This window comes from Periophthalmus magnuspinnatus, chromosome 6 (assembly GCF_009829125.3).
Source record: "Periophthalmus magnuspinnatus isolate fPerMag1 chromosome 6, fPerMag1.2.pri, whole genome shotgun sequence".
Classification (NCBI taxonomy): domain Eukaryota; kingdom Metazoa; phylum Chordata; class Actinopteri; order Gobiiformes; family Gobiidae; genus Periophthalmus; species Periophthalmus magnuspinnatus.
Window position 1 is genome coordinate 4,050,941 of NC_047131.1, and position 18,996 is coordinate 4,069,936.

General features: G+C 40.2%; 1 protein-coding gene across 1 annotated transcript in view; it reads right to left on the reverse strand.

The window, feature by feature from the left end:
• Positions 1-2,900: 2,900 nt before the first annotated feature.
• The window catches only part of plxnb2b (plexin b2b), a 455,012-nt gene continuing 438,916 nt past the window's right edge, over positions 2,901-18,996 (reverse strand). The window contains exon 41 of the mRNA XM_033967743.2: positions 2,901-2,932. The gene's annotated coding sequence lies outside the window, so the exon portion shown is untranslated. The remainder of the gene's footprint in view (positions 2,933-18,996) is intronic.

Sequence of the window (18,996 nt, forward strand, 5' to 3'; positions counted from 1 at the left end):
TGCACCCGTCTGTCTTCCTCAAACTTTCTTCACAAACTGATTTATATTTATCTCAGACAATTAGAAGACCACGAAAACCTCATATTTAGACCACAGATTGTATATAGAAATGGACATAGTTAACATAGTCTCCACATTTCACATAGGAAGTGATCATGAGCGCGTGTCCAGCTCTATTGACTCAGCTCCAATTCACTTTACATTGAAAAACTGTGGCCGCTCTCTCTGTAACTGCTGCTGTCAGACTTGAAATTTTAGTATTAAAATGTTCGTGTCAACCCGCTCTACATGATCCTGGGGTTTTTATTTCACTATTGTGTCCATAAATCAAGATATAAACATTAATAACAGACAAATGAGGCACCTTCTTTCCCCGAGGTCGCTCCTGTTAGTGTTAGCAACAGGTTTGATCGACAGTGTTGCTATGCGCCGGCTCCATGGTAAACAAGAATGCGGGAATGTGTGTTACTTTGCACAGCCTCACTCAGATTGGCTCCTTGGTTGCTGTGATACTTGTGGTCAGATGTCCAAATATCAAACTCAGCTCCAAATTGGCCTCTAAAACTTTTACCCTCAGTGAGCTTCATTTGACTCAAGCCAAACTCTGTCACACTCACTTAGTCCACTTCTTTATACAGTCTATGATTTAGACCTACTTAGACCTATGTTTGGTTTATTTAGTTCACTCCTTTGACCAATATTTTAACTTGAATTACCAGTAGAATATAGAAAGTAATACCGAATTAAAACAAGAAAAAAAGTAGGTCTAAATCAGGATACATTTTCTCCTGGTCCAGTCTGATGTTTGAGTTTAAGTCAGCATTGTGTGCAGGTGTCCAAAGTAGGGCCTGTGGGCAAAACTTGGTCCTCCAGGGAGTCTAATTTTGGACGAGACAGTACCTCAGTGAGTATCGTGCTGTATGTCAGTTTGAATTCAGATCAGATCACTTTAATGCTACTGTGCGATTCCAGCTCTCACAGAGGAATACAGTCGTTGTGTCCTTGGGCAAGACACTTAACCCTCCTCGCCCCCAGTGTCTGTGTGCACTGGTGTAGAAAAGTGTCTGTGAATGTGCCAGTGGTCCCTTGTTGTAAAGCGCTTTGAGTGTCTTGAAAATGGAAAAGTGCTGTAAAAATCTGACCATTTACCATTTAATTTTGCCCGCGACGGAGTGTTGAGAGTTACATTTTGCGATGAAAAGACTGTCAGGAGATTAAATGAGGTAATAGAAGATCCTTTTATCATAAACTTCTTTGCCAAACAAACTTTTGAAATGAGATTAACGCAGAGGGAAAAGGAAGGGCAGATCTGTTCTCTAGTGTTCAGCTCTAACCAGAGACCGAGGAAGGAGGCCGACACAGTTCAGAGATAAAACACGTCAGAAGAAAATAAACTAAAGCATCCAGGACACAGCAGGAAGTGGAGCAGCCTACTTTAAAACACACAACTTTGAGAGGACAACTACTCTCTAAAAGTTTACTTATTATGAGGTCAACGCAAAAGGAACATGTATATATGAGTCTTAAATGACCTGTTATTTAAAGATGGGAAACTTTTCTGGTGAAGGGTATGCTACTTGTCTCCATGGAGCTACAGAGTGTTCCAATACGGCATTAAACCTATTTATCTCCACGGCAACCAGCAGTTTATGTCACCAGGCCAAGTTACAGGTCAGATCTGTGGATAGGAGATGCCGCTCACAGCAAGAATATTTTTTTTTCAAGGGATTTTTGACCATTTAAAACAACAATAACAAGAATGATGAATAGATCAGTTTAAAGCCACTGTGTAACATTCCATGAAGACAAGCAGGTAGCGGACCCTTCACCAAAATGGCTCAAATGCCTCAAAAAGTGTGTTCAACCGTGCGTATATCCCTCAAAGTGCAGCTATTTTAAACTTACTCAAGACAGAAAAGCCCTTGAACCATCTACATGAAGTCACTCACAGTTTATTCACGAGTGGGACAGTGTAGCTCAGAATATCTGGCCCATATCTGAATGAGCCCAGTCTAAATTGGCCCATCGCTCTGGGACAGCTGGCCTCAATACTGATTCTGCCTTATAAAGTTTAGTATATTTGTGAATGTGCGAAAGGACGCTCTAAAAAAGACAGGACGACGGTAGAGGTGAGTGTGCCCCTTACAAGATCGTGCTATGCAGGAATCTCAGAGTCAAATTCAATTACCTAAAGTGGGCTACACTCAAATTATGTCTGCCTGTTTCACATTGGGACCGTTCCAGCGCACAAATGTAACATGAACTTTCCCTACTGCAGAAAACCAGAGCAAAGACAGTGTCAGTAAAGACTTTAGTTCAATAATGGAAAATCGTCACTATTGTCACACGTCAGGATTTACTGTTTTATTAAATGAACAAATGAATGTAACCAGTGTTTCCTGTTTCATTCCGTACTTCTATCTCCATGGACAGTAGCGGCGGTAGTGTTCGTCCTCTGATCCGAGGGTTAGTGCTTTGAATCCATTGGTTGACCGGTCAGATGCATTGACCCACAGGTTGGCGATGCGATTCCAGCTCCCACAGATGAATACAGCCGTTGTGTCCTGGAGCAAGACACTTAACCCTCCTCACCCCTACCCCCATACACTGGTGTATGAGTGTGTGTGTGTGTGTGAATGGGTGAGTCGTTCCCTGATGTAAACCGCTTTGAGTGCCTTGAAGGAGGAAGATGTGACCGTTTACCATTTTTATCATTTTTATTTTTACCAATTTTTTATACTGTTTTTGACCATTTTTTAACCTTTTTTTTTTTTTTTACCATTTTTGCAATTTTTTTCAAATTTTTTCCCTTTTATAATTTACTTTTTTAATTTTTTCCAATTTTTATTTTTTTTTTTACATTTTTCCCCAATTTTTTAAACTTGTTTTTTTTTTTTTTTTTTTTTTTTTTTTTTTTTTTTTTTTTTTTTACCTCTTCTAAATTTTTTTTAATTTTTAATTTTTTTTTTACCTTTTTTTTTAGTTTTTTTTTTTTTTATCATGCAGACAAGGAGGTGGCAGCAACAGGGCAAGTTACAGGGCAAATGTGAGGAGAGGTGACAATGCACACAGTAAGCATGCATGGTTTTAAAAAACTTTGAATAACATTGAATAAATCACTGATTTTGTATTGTGGGCCATAAACAAAGAAATAATATCTCCGTGGAAACAGAAAAGTTACCCAAGCATAACTTGATTTATTCTATTGTCAATTATTGCCATTGTATTGTATGATTATATATTATGTCCAAAATCATCCTATAAAACTCTTAACGATGCAAAATTGACTGTATTTGACCCATCCGTCAGTGCTGCCGGTTCAGTTTTGTCCTGTTGTAGCTCAGCAGAAGATGCAGTCATGTTTTTGATTTGGCCTGGCTGATGTCCGGCCCTCACAGTACAATCTGGATGTCTTCCTTTAAACACTTGGACAGATCTTTCTCCATTATAATAAAATATGATCTGAGGAGACAGAGGAAGAGCAGACAGTCTAGTGTCAAATAGGGCTGGGCTGTATCCGGACATAATGGGTTTGGACCGCGGTTAACATGAGAAATGTGTCCAATATGAAACAAAAGCAAAAAGTTGTGGTTGCCTTGCTTTGATAAAATACTGATGGATAGTTTTAGTGATGTACAGTGGTGGAGTGGTTAGGAGAAGGAATCTGCATGTCCTTGTGGTACCCCAACTTCCTAGAATAAAGAAGCAAAATAAGGCATTACAGTACACCGGACTGTGTTTTGGTGAGAAATTAGGTCTCGAAAATCGTCTAAAAGCCTGAGAACAACATTTGACTCTCCACTTGTTAAATATATTTTTATAGAACCGCAAGATTTTCTAAGGACGTCCAAAATTGTGGTACACCGAGTTTGACCATGATCTTTTAAACATGTTTAGTTGTGTTGAATGATACTGAACGTGGCTCGGTTGATTGAGATGCTCAACGGCTAAACAGAAGGTCATTGGTTCAATTCCCTCTAACATCAATGCGCACGGACGTTGTGCTCTTTGGCAATACACTTCACCCTCTTCATTGTGGTAAAATGCAGTTATATATTTCATGATAAATCATTTTTATTGTTTCTTAAAGGAGCACTATGTAACTTTTTTGGTATAGTTCCCGTCTTTCTGCTTGTTTCTATGGAGCTGTTATTGCTTTGCCAAGAATGTTTCATAGTACGGCATCAAACTTAACTACACGCCAAGTTACAGGTCAGATCTGTGCAGAGGCAAGCTCACACACTGTCAGAATGCATGCTTTTCTTTTTTTTATTCATATTTTTTTTTTATTGTATTTTAACATTTTACAGCCCTCCCATCGCTCTCACCCAGAGGGGCACGGGGGAAAAACAGGGGAAAAAAATACATAAAGTAAAATACATACATTAATAATAATAATAATAATAATAATAATAATAATAATAATAATAATAATAATAATAATAATAATAATAATAACAATAATAATAATAATAATAATAATAATAATAATAATAATAATAATAATAATAATAATAATAATAATAATGATAATAGCTAAGTATGTTAAGCATAATAAGTGGTAATATTAATGAAAAGCAATAATGCGAGCACAAAAGTTGACCAGAAAACACAAACCACACAGAATATGCAATAAAAATGAATAAATAAAAATAACAGTAGTAAAATAAAAATAAAAAGAATAAATAAATAATAAATTTGTATCTTTCCTATGACTCTCTGTCACCATCTGCCCCCTCTCCACCAAACAGTCATCACTGATACTGTCTGATAGCAAGTCATGCTCCATATCTGATGTAATTTATGCACTCTACTTAAATTATAAACTTCCTTTACAGTAGTTTCCATTATAGTTAATTGTTATCAGTTTATACTGTCTAGTTTATATTGTATTATATCTGTGTTATATTTTTTATTATAGCGATAACTGTTATGACCTTCACTATCATTACTTTATTATTTCTCTGATTTCTAGTCTGGAGTTCGACTTAGCACATTTGAAAGGTCAGAGGTCAATGAGGCGCCCCCATAAATCATTGTATAGGTCCATCCTATGTTTGAATGCAAACGTTTGATACTTTAACTGAGAAATCTCTTGTAGAAGTTGTTTAAATATTCCAAATGTAGGAGGACTGTTTGTATTCCAGTTAAGTAGAATACACTTTTTGATATATGATACTCAGTTGTTTCTGTAATAAGAATGCACGCTTTTCAAGGCATTTTTGAGCTATAAAAACAAACAAACGCACAATAGACGTTTGGCACCGTGGAACATTCCAGAGAGAGGAGCATATCCACGGAGACAAGCAGATGACCTTCCACCAGAAAAGTTCCATAGTGCAGCTTTAATACCTAGGCTAATTACATAATGACATTTTGCATTGAAGTGTTGTTGTGACCCAGTTTGGAGCCCGTCTCCTCAAAAAGCCATTACCCGGCCCGACAGCTCTGAATGAATGGACCACTTCTTTAATGTGGAACAGAGAGAAAAAGAGAGAGAGGGGCCGCAGATACTTCAAATGCTTCAAATTCAGCAAAAACATCGACCTTCCTCCAAAGAACTGCGAAAATAAACCCGGTCCCAACCACAGGAAGGCAGAGGAATGGCCCGTCTGCAGAGCGCTCTCTCTCTCTCACTTAAGTCAAACGCACGTGAGGCAAAGTCAAACAGTGTGTGCACAGGCCCCGCCATTATTCTGCATGTTTTTATTTCATCTGATATGTCCATGTACTCCGGCTGGAAACGATAACTGCTTTTATCAATGTAAAGCTGTCAGCCTATCAACCTACTATACTGCGAGGGAAGAAGGAAAAACACACTGTGATGAGTGGAGAGGGGATGAGGTTTAGTTCATTAAAGGGCTCATATTACACTATTTTCTGATGTAAGTTATAATGTTGTTTCCTCATCACAAACAGACCTGGAGTTGTGTTTGTCTCATTCACACATGTTTAACACACAAACCCTGCATATTTAGACTGAGTTCTTCTCTCAAACTGAAAACACTCTGTTCCACCTTGTGATGTCATCATGTGGTAATACAGGAAGTGCTCCACTACGTTTTTAAACTCCACATACCTTCACTAGGATCATTTGGAAAATTTCAGACCTGGAATTGCCAATCTCTATTGAACTAAAGGTAAAAAGAGCTGTTAACTTGAAAACTACCACTTCATGACATCACAAGGTGGAACAGAGCATTCTGAGCTTTATAGATGTAGACAGATTAATAATAAAGTGTTACTCAAACACGTGTGAATGAAACAAAACACAACTCTAGGTCCGTTTTTGAGGAGGTAATAACATTATAACATAGCTTAAAGTTCACAAGAGTCCATTTTCTGTTATAGAGGACCTGAAGTACTCCATTTACAAAGTAGATGTTTAAAGGAACAGTATGTAACTTTCTGGACGTGGCGTGTCTGGAAATAGCCTAAGGAACAACAGAAGCCCTCCTCCAGGTTAAAGGCCCTCCCAAGAGTAAAGTTTATGGAGATGCAAGCCAACTCAAGACTAAAGATGCATGTTTTCAGTGCAGTAAACAACCAAAAAACACAAAAAAACATGCTTTTATTATGGTGTGTTTTCTGGCTAAAAAGTTGCACACTGTGACTTTAAATCTATCTAACTCATTCCTAGCACTCACAAACTCTTTGGCACCTCGCTAGTATTCACATGCATGGATTTCCGGTCACATACATGCACAGCTTCTCCACTCTCATCCGTTATGTAGCAACGCACATGTTTTTTGTTTGAGATCTGCGTTCAATAATAATAATAATAATTCTAAAGAGTTTTTCAGGGATTTGATTTGGTTTCATGTGGTTTTCCAGAAAACTTGGGTAATGAAGCTTAACAGGAATGAATGAAAAATAGATAACTGTTGTGTCATTGGGCAAGACAGTTAACTCCTCCATCTTCCAGACTCTATCCTGTGGGAAACTTTTGTGAATGAATGTGCTTTTAAGTTTTTGGCTGTAGTTGAAGAGACTATTAGTGTAACAGGAAATATTTCACAGTGGGGCATTAAAATAATCTATCTTGCATTAATTCAGTTACAGGTGTTTTATTGCTTAAAATAAACATGAAGTACGCATTGTTACTATGAGCTGCTTTTTGGTGGACATAGATCATTTTATTTCCAAACTGAGCGTCTGCATGGAGGCAATCAAACGGCGGAACTGTATTCTGTTTTTCGCTAGATACAAGTGGAGATTGTGTGTGCATTCATAAAGGAGAGTGGAAGAATGTGTGTTTTGTCCATTGGGCTGTGTTGCTCTTGTTCAGTGTTGTCAGCGAGCCCACTAGGCCAGCAGCGCCTCTGGACCCGAGCCACGAGGAGGACAGTATCTCTGCTCCAGTCCAAACGCTGAAAAATCCCCATGTGAACTCACTGGACTTGCATTTACTCACATTCACTTACGACTGCAGTCACATTTCTCAAACTCAAAATTAGTTTTCAGATGACACGCTTTTGTTCCTGCTTGATATTATATTCTGCAGTGTAACAGTACTAACATGGAGGGTAGCACTCAGTTATATTCACTGAAATTCACTCACTACTGTGGCCTAGATTCTAATACTTAAACTAGTAAAGTCATTTTCAGACATCATACTTTTGTTCCTACTTTATAATATAGTGTACAGTGTAACAGTGCTTTTATTTGAGCAGAAGTAAGAGTACTTTTCCCACTGTGAGTAAGCCTACGAGCAGGGCCGGTCCTAGCAGAATGTGTGTCTGGGCCCCTGGACAGTGGATGTACCTGGGCTCAGCTATTGGTGACTCACATTTGACAACATTATGACCAGGCTCTCATCACCTTGACCTATTGTGTTTCTATTTATATCACCAAAAGGTTTCTACTATAACTTTACATATCATTTTTTAACTTATTTATTATTATTCAATGTTTTATGTTGCACTTTATCATCGACGAAAGTTCCTAGTTTGTGAGTTGTGTTCACTGACATTGGCAATAAAAGTCTTTGGATTCTGATTATATATTTTAAATACAAATATATGAGCTCTTGGGGGCCCTCTAGTGGCCTTGGGACCCTAAGCAGCTGCTCAGTCTGCTTAAAGGCTGGACCGGCCCTGCCTACACATCACAAGTTGTAGACAATATGAAATGATTTGAACGTTTGAGTTTCTTGCACCCCTTCTTCAGATATTTTCTTTTAACCTCTGAAAATAGTGCATTGTTTAGTCCTTTCTACTTACAGTAACTTCAAATTGTAAATCAGATGTTACGTCCAGACTGTACAGTTACTCTTGTAGTTTCCCTCAATACTTCTTTACTCTTACTTCTTGGACCTCCACTTTGTACTTCTACTTCACCAGTACTATTTTGAGGTGTCTGAGCTCAACACTTACACTTTTCGCTGCAAACCTCCGTCTAAACACCTTCAAAAACACTCGGGTGGGTGCTGGGTGTTGGTTAGCTGCACAAAGCTCATATTTCTGTGGGTTCTACGATTACATGGGCAGTATTTATGACTCCACATTCCTTTCATTGATGCTTTTTACCTGACAAAAGCTCGTCTCTCAAATGCTGAATACATTACTGGTTTGGATCTTCAAAACAGCAAGACCTCATTTTTCAGATGTGGTGCCAATAACCTCATATGCCATTGTAAAGTTATACTCCCTCGTACCTCAGGGTAAGAAAGCAGATGTTTGTTTTTAACCAAATTTGATCTGACCAAAAAGAAAACTGAAGCGAGGTGCAAATAATATTACTGTTGTCTCGGCGACCGTTGCCCTCGGTTTAAATATTTCCATTGTAGTAAAAGAAGAAGAAGAAAAGCATGAATGAAAATGAAAGTAGCAGACAGAATAAACTCAAGAAGGTCAATTAAATATGCAGAAAGAAATGTGATTTAATGTGATGTAATGGCAACTTTTCCGAGATGCTTTAGTTTTTCTTGAATGTTCCACAGTATAGCATTGATATCTCCTTGAATGCAAGCAAGAGACACAGCTGGACAGAGTTACAGGTCTGATCTGTGGAGACGTGACCCTGCTCGCATAAGAATACATTTTTTTTTTGTCAGTAAAAGCAGCTATAATCAGCTACATGAAAAGATAAGTTTAAAGTGTGTGACCGCGATTTTTTTTTTAAGCATTCAGTTAACCCATTTTTCCTTATCTTCAAATTCCTCGGCCGTGCAACAAAGCATTCCCAGGAACAATGGGAGGTTGAGGGAGTTCGCGGCCCTGGCTTCACCTCTATAACTCTTCTCAAACTCCTGCTCACGCTTCTGAACTACCGTCAGTGGATTCCCGCCGTGACCAGGAAACCATAAAACCAAGACAAGCGGCTCTTCCTCCCTCCTTCACTCCTTCGTCTGCTCTTCCTCCTTCCTCCCTCCCTCGTTCAGTTGTCTAAAATGATAAAACTACAGAACCTACAGAAGAGGCGCTGCGCTCTCAGGGCAGCTGCAGTCTGGATCTGCAGCTCTCTGTTTCAGTAGCCGAGCAATGGTCCAACACTTTTTGACGACTGCCATAGAGATGTTAGGTGTGATGTCACTTCCGGGTCCGTCAGCTGATGGAAAACAATGAACGTGTTTACAGTTTCCTCTTTTTTTAGCGACAAAAAGAGATTGCAGTCGTTTAAAGTGAACAACATTATAACTGTGACAGAAAGTGTAGAGGGAGGTTTGGGTATGAAGCTAGTCTAAGTAGCATTAAACCAGCAGTTATGATAGATTATTAGTACATTATTTACGTATTTAATATAATTTCCGGTTAAACGTTTGCTTTTGAATGGTAATTGTCTGTTGTTTAATGAATAAGGAACAAAAATGAAGTGAGAAATCAGCTGTAAAGTTTCTGGTTGGACCTGGAAGTGACATCATCACTCAACAACGTCATTGTGTGTGTTGGACTTGGTTTAAACATTACAGATAAATTGTAAATTGTGAGTTAATTACATAATGTTAATCGAAAACAACAGTTGTATTAGTAAGTGAGGTGAAGGAGTGAAGAGAATTAGTGAAAGACTGGTACTTTTTTCACTTTTTTCACAATAATCAAATGCGTTCAGAGTTAGGTTAGATTTAGGAAAAGTTATGGTAGTGGCTAAGTTTAAGGTTAAAAGTGTTCGGTGCGGGTTAACGACGGGAATGTTCATGTGACAGGTTTGTTCATGTTTTTCTAATTATGACTTGGTTTGGTGGGATTGTAACTGTGGTAAATATGTGTCATAGTTTTACATCAGTTTAGATCAGGAGCGTCAAACACATTTTCACCAAGGGCCACATCAACAATATAGTCGCTCTCAAAGGGCCAGATGTAATGTAAAATAAATGTGACTACTTTTTTAAACTTGTTCATTTAGTGTTTCTGTATTTATTACTTATTCAATTTACAAATATTGCATATACATTTCGTAGATGTAAAAAAAAGCTAAATGTATGTATAACTGCGTATGTTGTGGGCCACATAAAATGACATGGGGGGCCACTTTTGGCTCGTGGGCCTTGAGTTTGACATGTGGTTTAGATGATGTTTGTGGGAAAAAGTTGAAATAAAAGTACAAAAATACAGGTAGAAGTGCTGAGTTTTATAACAGAAAACCGCCAAACATCCAAAATGCACAAGGAAAACACATATTTCTGTCAGTTTAAAGTCAAATAACCAAAATAACGTTGTCTAAATTACTCAATAATTATGATAAGACTAAGAAAAATAAAGTTTTGGATGGTGTTAACATCACGGTTGCTAGGTAACAGTAGAAAGGTTATGGAATTAACTCTAGGTCTATACAATATCTGCTGCTCATTTTCAACCAGGAAGTAAAATAAAAAAAATAAATTAAAAAAACTAGAGAAAGATCCATCCATCCATTTTCACTTGGATTAGGAGTCTAAGCAGGGACTACCAGACTTCCCTCACCCCAGACACGTCCTCCAGCTCCGCCTGTGGGATCTTAATGTGTTCCCAGGCCAGCCGAGAGACATAGTCCCTCCACAGCGTCCTAGGTCTCCCCCGGGGCCTCCTTCCAGTGGGACATGTCTACTAGAGAAAGATGTTTAATAAAATCTTAAGTATAATGATGTTAACCATGTTTGAGTAAAATGAGTAGTCTAACTTGCCATATACACTTCAAGACAACTGCCCTCAAACTGCAGCGTGAGACTGCTGCTGGCGTCAGAGTGCGGTGCCTCCGGGTTTGTAGATTCACTCCTCCGTCTGCTGTCGACAGAGGCCCAGGCACAGGCAGGGGCTGATGGAGCGGCCCACCTGTACAAACCCAAAGACCCTCGCAGATTTATGAACCCAAACACACATTTTCCCACAGACTTCCAGCTCCAGCTCCTGCCCACCGCTCCTTCCTGTCCTGCATTCAAATAATTCATCTTACTCTTTTGAAGACTGAGGATGGGACGGAAGTGACTGGAATTCTGTTAATGTAGCAGCAAAATGTGAGAAATGTGATGTGGTTTACAAGACAAGAGGGTGGGGGTAGAAGGTCTAGGGTGCAGTGTCTGGATTGTTTGCATGTTCTTCCTATATGTCTAAGTGGAATTCCTAGATAGATAGATAGATTAGATAGATTTTTTTAGCTTTATTTGTTCCCGTATAAGGAAATGCATTAGCAGAATCACTCGACATGTAAAGTACAGTCTTACAATATACATAAAACAGATAAAGATGGACACAGCAGAGGGCTCCATGGTCCTACTGGTAGATTCTCCCTTAAATCTAAACATGCAAAGAAGGTAATCCTCTGGGTAAGGTACATTTAAAGTATGAGAAGTGCACCTTTCTGTTTTGCAGTTACAGATTTTTTTACTGTTCAAAAATATCTCATTCCGACTGTGAGTGAGCTTACCTCTCCACAGATCTGACCAGTAACTGACCTAGAGCCGCTTGTCTGCCATATAGAAGGAAATTCCAGACAGTGCCTGTACCAGGGGCATCAAACTCATTTTCACCGAGGGCCACATCATCAAGGGCCAGATGTAACTGTGCGGCAGTGTAAATATCACTAAATGTAACCGAATGTCATGTGAAATAAATGTAATTACTTTTTAACTTGTTTTTTAACGGTTTCTGCGATGAACTGACATTTTTAGAAGTGTGTATCTGGTCGGGACACACCTCCTCACAGACCTTCAGCTCTGCTTCAAATACGGCCTTTTACAGCCTTTTAATTATTGGACAATTTGTTGTTTTTCTTGCAGACTAACTTTTGCATACTTAGCTCCGTGTTTGGTGTCAAAATGTCGACATAGACTGTACCGACCCCTGCCTCATAACACAAAAAACATATTTTTTTCTCCTCAAAGCACAAACTTGTATTCACCTTCACCTTTCTTCCTCCCAACTTCCTTCCATGCCAACAATTTTCCTCTTCATGAACATTTTGTGATGATTATTTGCAAATATTTCTCAGTTCCACTTGCTGGGAAAATCACATTAGTTTATTGTCAGTGTGCACATTAAAGCAGTATAGACTTTAAAATGACAGTCATGCCTTTTAATTTATCTTCTTGCGGGCCACATAAAATGACGTGGCGGGCCGTATTTGGCCCCCGGGCCTTGAGTTTGACACATGTGGCCTATACCTTTAGATATAGGACACAGTTTTTCTCATTCTCAGTATATGGACAGGCCATGGCTCATGTGAAAGCTCAGAACTGCCACAATCCTTGAGTTTCAGATGACATCACATCATCTATAGGCCAATAATATGTAATACAGATGTGGGACAGCCAAAATAAATACTGTCATAATGCTGTTTTTTGTTAGGTTAGGTCAGGCTTAACATTTGGACATGTACTGTATTTTCTGGGCTATAAGTTGCACTTTTTTTTCATAGTTTGTCGACTTATATTCAGATGCAACTTATGTGTGAAATGATTAAAATATATAATTTCACATCTTTGTTATTGTGCGAGAGCACTCTAGGCTTGAGTACCAGTATCTTCTACTCTTGTACCCTTGAAAATTAAAAATTTCAACATTATGGTCATTTAAAAGACATCTGAGAAAGACTGAACAAAAATGCCCCTAAAATGACAGCCACACAGAAGAGGAAGCGGCGCTTCATCGACCTCTGGAGTTGGTGGAGTTGTTTAGAAGTGACACCAAGGAAGAAGAATTCAATGGATTTAGTGATTTGGAGTGAGATCCAGAGTAAACTTGGTAGCTTGTCTTTTATGCTTTATTTATCTGATTAACTGTTAATATCTTATGTTAACAAACCAGACACGTGTTCAGTTCTGTCTTTGCTTCATGTCACTGAATAAATATAAATGTGTTATATTAGCATGCTGTACTGATATTTAGCCTGTTGTTCGACATTTTATTGATATTATTATAACTTGCCTTTGAGGATAAAATGTCTGTTCGTGGTCTTGAATTTTGTAAAGTAAATTTCCCCCAAAAATGTGACTTATAGTCCAGTGCAACTATAGGTCTTTATTATTATGTATTTTTTGGTTGGTGCGACTTAAACTCCAGAGCGACATATAGTCTGGAAAATACAGTACCTTTTGGATATTTCATAGTAAAATAAAAGGTAATCAATAGAGATGACTCTTGCCCCCATCGAGAGTGCGACATCATCACATTTTAATCTGAAATCTTTTGTGTGTAGGCAGCACGGTGGCTGAGTGGCAACACTCATGCCTCACAGCAAGAAGGTTTGGTTCGATCCCCGGGTCGCCCAGGCCTTTCTGTGTGGAGTTTTTCATGTTTCTCCCTGTGTCTGGATGGGTTTCCTCCGGGTACTCCGGTTTCCCCCATCAACCAAAACATGAACACCCTTCGAGACAACTGTTGTTGTGATTTTGGGCGTGACAAAAATAAAAAAGAAGGAAGGTGAAAACCACCACTTGACTCACTGAGCTGCAGAGGCTGCACTAGCACTGCTTAATGACTTGTTTAATTGGCTGCAGGTGCTGGACTTTAGGGAGGATTCGGATCAGAGAGAGATCTTCATCTTGAGAACCAAATAAATCATTAGAATTATCAGTAAAAGCTTTGATTAGAGCATGTCTATGTGGTATGTGGGGAGTCAGGTCATGAAAATGTAAATACAATCTGACATATGATTCCTTTAATGCATACAGTCAGTACAAAATAGATTTTGTATCCAGTGCAGATGTGCGTTCAGACCACGGTCCACAGCTGCTGCAGCGTCAGTTTTACAGAGAATGTCCCGCAGCGTAGAGACATTCACAACACTTGAGTCTGTCTCTGTTCTCTTTGTAGCTCCGTGACCCCTGTGTGACCTGAACAACAGCTACTACTTTAGTCTGTACCACCCACAAGGAACTTCAAGAGCACGGAAAACACCCCCAAAACATGTTCCAAAACAGCCCATAAATCACGCTTCATTATTGTTATTTTCACCCTCAAAAACTGATTGAACTTAGGGCAAGATTTGAATTGGAAATGTATTTTAAATAAACAAATAATATTACATATCCATGTATTTTTTTTATTTTTTATTTTTTTGGTCAATTCGTTGCAGAAAATAGATAACTAGGGTAAATTAGGGAAGGTAAGTTAGCTCAGACTTCAAAAACTCTGAATATGAAGTGAAGTGAGCTCCATGCATCTAATTATAAAGCATTTTTATCATCTGAGAACCAGGAAGTATGCTGTTAGCATTTTAAAAGTGCTTCTGCATAAGGTAAGTGAGGAATAACTTTGGACCACTGCAAACTGTTCTGTCAGGTACTGCTCCATTAATGCATTACTTTTTATATTATGTTTTCTGAGAGATGAGTTTCATACTGGTTTCGAGTTCATATTTGGTGGAACAAGGACTCGTCCACCTCCGGCACTTAGTCACCGCAGCCCTGGACGTTGACTGACAGGAGCTTGGACGCAGGATTTTCTCATTCTCTTGTCTCTCTCGTTGTACATGTTTGGTTGGGTTGTGGGCATTGGTGACGCAGGCTGGCTCATTGCATTGTGGAATCAGATTTGGAGAATTACAGAGTAGAACTGGAGAGCTATTACGCTGTGGGTAGAGTATTTAGCCTGTACTTCCCTGCCTCACACATACAGACACACAGCAGTGATTAAATACAGGGAAAACACATCCATTTGTGAGGCCTGTTGTGGCAAAAGCGGCAGATATACTGAAAACAACTTGTTTTTTACCGTAACAAATGAGGAGTCAGCGGTGAGTGTGTGGGCGGGGGGGTGGTGGTGATAGTAGTACTTCTGTTGGTGGTCGTTTAAGTGGCAAAGCAATGTGAATGTTGTTTACAGTATTTAGATTCAATAGAAGTAATAATAGTGATTACGATAATTATTCAAAAGTAAAAGTATTTGTACATGGAAAATAGTGACAGCTCTGGTCTGTGCACTTCACCTACATAAGCCTATGTGGAAGTTAAAGAGAGTTGAATGGCTGCGTCAATTTTCTTTTAGTATTTTCTGCAACTACTACTACCTAGTACCTACCACTACCAGCCTACAATTACTACTACTACGAGCCCTACTACTACTCCTTCTAGCCACACTACTACTCCTACTACTAGTCATAATACTCCTACTACTAGCTCTACCACTACTACTACTACTAGCCCCACTACTACTTCTAGCCCTACTATTACTACTACTACTACTAGCCATAATACTCCTACTACTAGCCTAACCATTATTACTACTACTACTTCTTTTAGCCACACTACTACTCCTACTAGTAGTCATCATACTCCTACTACTAGCCATAATACTCCTATTACTAGCCCTACTACCCCTACTACTACTACTAGCCCGACTACTACTCCTACTACTATTATGATTACTAGTCATAATATTCCTACTACTAGCCATAATACTTTTACTATTACCCCTAATACTACTAGCCCTACTACTGCTCCTACTACTAACCGTAATACTCCTACTACTAGCCCTACCACCTCTACTACTACTAGCCCTACTACTCTTACTACTATTTCTACTACTACTAGCCCTAATACTACAACTATATTACTACTATTACCACTACTACATAAACAAGTCTGTCACTTTTGTCCACTTTTACACCTGGTGGGTTTGATAGAAACAATCGAACTATAACTGAAAATGTAGTTATAGTTTTGATTGTTTTGCTGAGAGTTGAGTGTCCTGTAGACGTGTGCCCTATGTCCTATAGACGTGTACATAGACGTGTTCATAGACATGTACATAGACGTGTTCATAGACGTGTTCATAGACGTGGTCATAGACGTGTTCATAGACGTGTTCATAGACGTGTTCATAGACGTGTACATAGACGTGCACATATACGTGTTCATATACGTGTTCATAGACGTGTACATAGATGTGTACATAGATGTGTTCATATACGTGTTCATAGACGTGTACATATAGGTGTTCATAAACGTGGTCATAGACATATTCATAGACGTGTTTATATTAACCTCTGTGGCGTGTGAGAGTGGTGAGTGCTGCATTTCTTTGTTGTATCAGAGGAATGTTGTTTTTGACCAACAATTACGGAGCACAGAGCAAAGAAAATAACAGGAATGCAGCTATGAAAACAAAAGGAAATATTGTTACTATTATAATGACAAATAATAAGTTTGACTCACCAAAGCAATCCATCAAACTGTTTAGATTTTATTTAATGGAACATTTCTCAGGAGTTGACATGTACACATTTCACACAATGCACATATTTCCTGCATTATATAAAGGCGTTTTTTCAAATATGACTGAAAGTAAACTCAGTAATCACACTCAAGTTACAGTGTAATTCCTCATTCATCCCCAGTCTACCTGTCTTAAAATGACTCTCTACTCTGCCTATAGTTTCCCCAATACTTTTTTTTTATAATGTTACTCAAGACAATTACTTTTTCTTGAGGAAAATTATTTGTTGGGAATTCTGTCTGATACCACAAACACTTCATTCCCAAACTATAATTTCTCTGATGGATGTTTTTCTTTCTTCCAAAAATAGTGATGGACTCTATATATCGGCTCCAATGTCGGCATTGTTGATATCAAAGGGGTTTCCTAGATATCGGTATCAGCCCAACATTAAAAATGTGCACATTATTTGTCCTCAGATTTGTGTTTTTGAACTGACTAGTGAGTTACAATGAGAACAGAAGAGCAGTTAGGCAAACAGTAGGGGGGGTATGTTTACACAGTCACGCTATAGATTATTTTATATATCGCACAATAATACATTTTTTTGTGATTATTTTTACAAAAGTGAAACGTTAATTTGTCATATTGTTACTTATACCAGCTTGTTAAGATCTCAGAAGTTAAGCAAGGCCGAGTCTGGTTAATACTTGGATGGGGATGGGAGGCTGCTGAGAATATTAGGTGCCACAGGGAGGCGCCATGAGTAAAAACTGTTGGTGTGTTCTTAAGCAAGACACTTCACCTACAATTTCTATATGAATAGTGTAGTGTGTGTTTGTGTGCGTGTGTGTGTCGGTGGTGGTCAGAGGTCAGTTATATTAGTAAATGTGTTGGCCTCATTATGTTTTTAAAAATCTTAATATTGGTTTAAGCGGTTCAGAAGCCCCTTATGACGAGTGCAAAAACAAGGCCGTTTACGTCGCCCGGACCGGGGTTACCGGGGCCCCACCCTGGAGCCAAGCCTGGGGTGGGTGCTCGACAGCGAGCGCCTGGTGGCCGGGCTCAGCCCGAAGGAGTGACATGACGCAAGAGGTGCCGGTGCTTGAAGATCTGGGCGGCAGTCGAAGGTGGGGGCCTCGACGACCGGATTTCTGGAAATGGAGACTGGCTCTGGGGACATGGAATGTCACCTCGCTGGGGGGGAAGTAGCCGGAGCTTGTGCGGGAGGTTGAGCGTTACCGGCTAGATATAGTCGGCCTCACCTCCACGCACAGCTCGGGCTCTGGAACCCAACTTCTTGAGAGGGGCTGGACTGTCCATTTCTCTGGCGTTGCCCGCGGGGAGCGGCGGCGAGCTGGTGTGGGTTTGCTCATTGCCCCACAGCTCAGCCGCTTCGTGTTGGGGTTCACTCCGGTGAACGAGAGGGTCGCGTCCCTGCGCCTTCGGGTCGAGGACAGGTCTCTCACTGTTGTGTCGGCCTACGGGCCAAACAGCAGTGCGGAGTACCCGGCCTTCTTGGAGTCCCTGGGAGGGGTACTAGACAGTGCACCAACCGGGGACTCCGTTGTTCTCCTGGGGGACTTCAACGCCCATGTGGGTAACGACAGTGACACCTGGAGGGGCGTGATTGGGAAGAACGGCCTCCCTGATCTGAACCCGAGTGGTGTTTTGTTATTGGACTTCTGTGCTAATCACAGATTGTCCATAACAAACACCATGTTCGAGCACAAGGGTGTCCATCGGTGCACGTGGCACCAGGACACTCTAGGTCGGAAGTCGATGATCGAGGAGCAGGAGCTGTGTTCGCATTGCCGGCAGTAAGTCAGACCTGTTCCCGGTGCATGTTGGACTCCGCCAGGTCTGCCCTTTGTCACCGGTTCTGTTCATTATATTTATGGACAGAATTTCTAGGCGCAGCCAGGGGCCGGAGGGGGTCTGGTTCATCTATGCTGTTTGCGGATGATGTTGTCCTGATGGCTTCATCGAGCCAGGACCTGCAGCAGGCACTGGGGCGGTTTGCAGCCGAGTGTGAAGCGGCTGGGATGAGAATCAGCTCCTCTAAATCCGAGGCCATGGTTCTCGACCGGAAAAAGGTGGTTTGCTCTCTCTGGGTGGGTGGTGAGTCTCTGCCCCAAGTGGAGGAGTTAAAGTATCTCGGGGTCTTGTTCACGAGTGAGGGAAGGATGGAGCGTGAGATTGACAGGTGGATCGGTGCAGCGTCTGCAGTGATGTGGTCGCTGTATCGGTCCGTTGTGGTAAATCGGTCAATCTACGTTCCTACCCTCACCTATGGTCATGAGCTCTGGGTAATGACCGAAAGGACAAGATCGCGGACACAAGCGGCTGAAATGGGCTTCCTCCGCAGAGTGGCCGGGTGCACCCTTAGGGATAGGGTGAGGAGCTCGGTCACACGGGAGGAGCT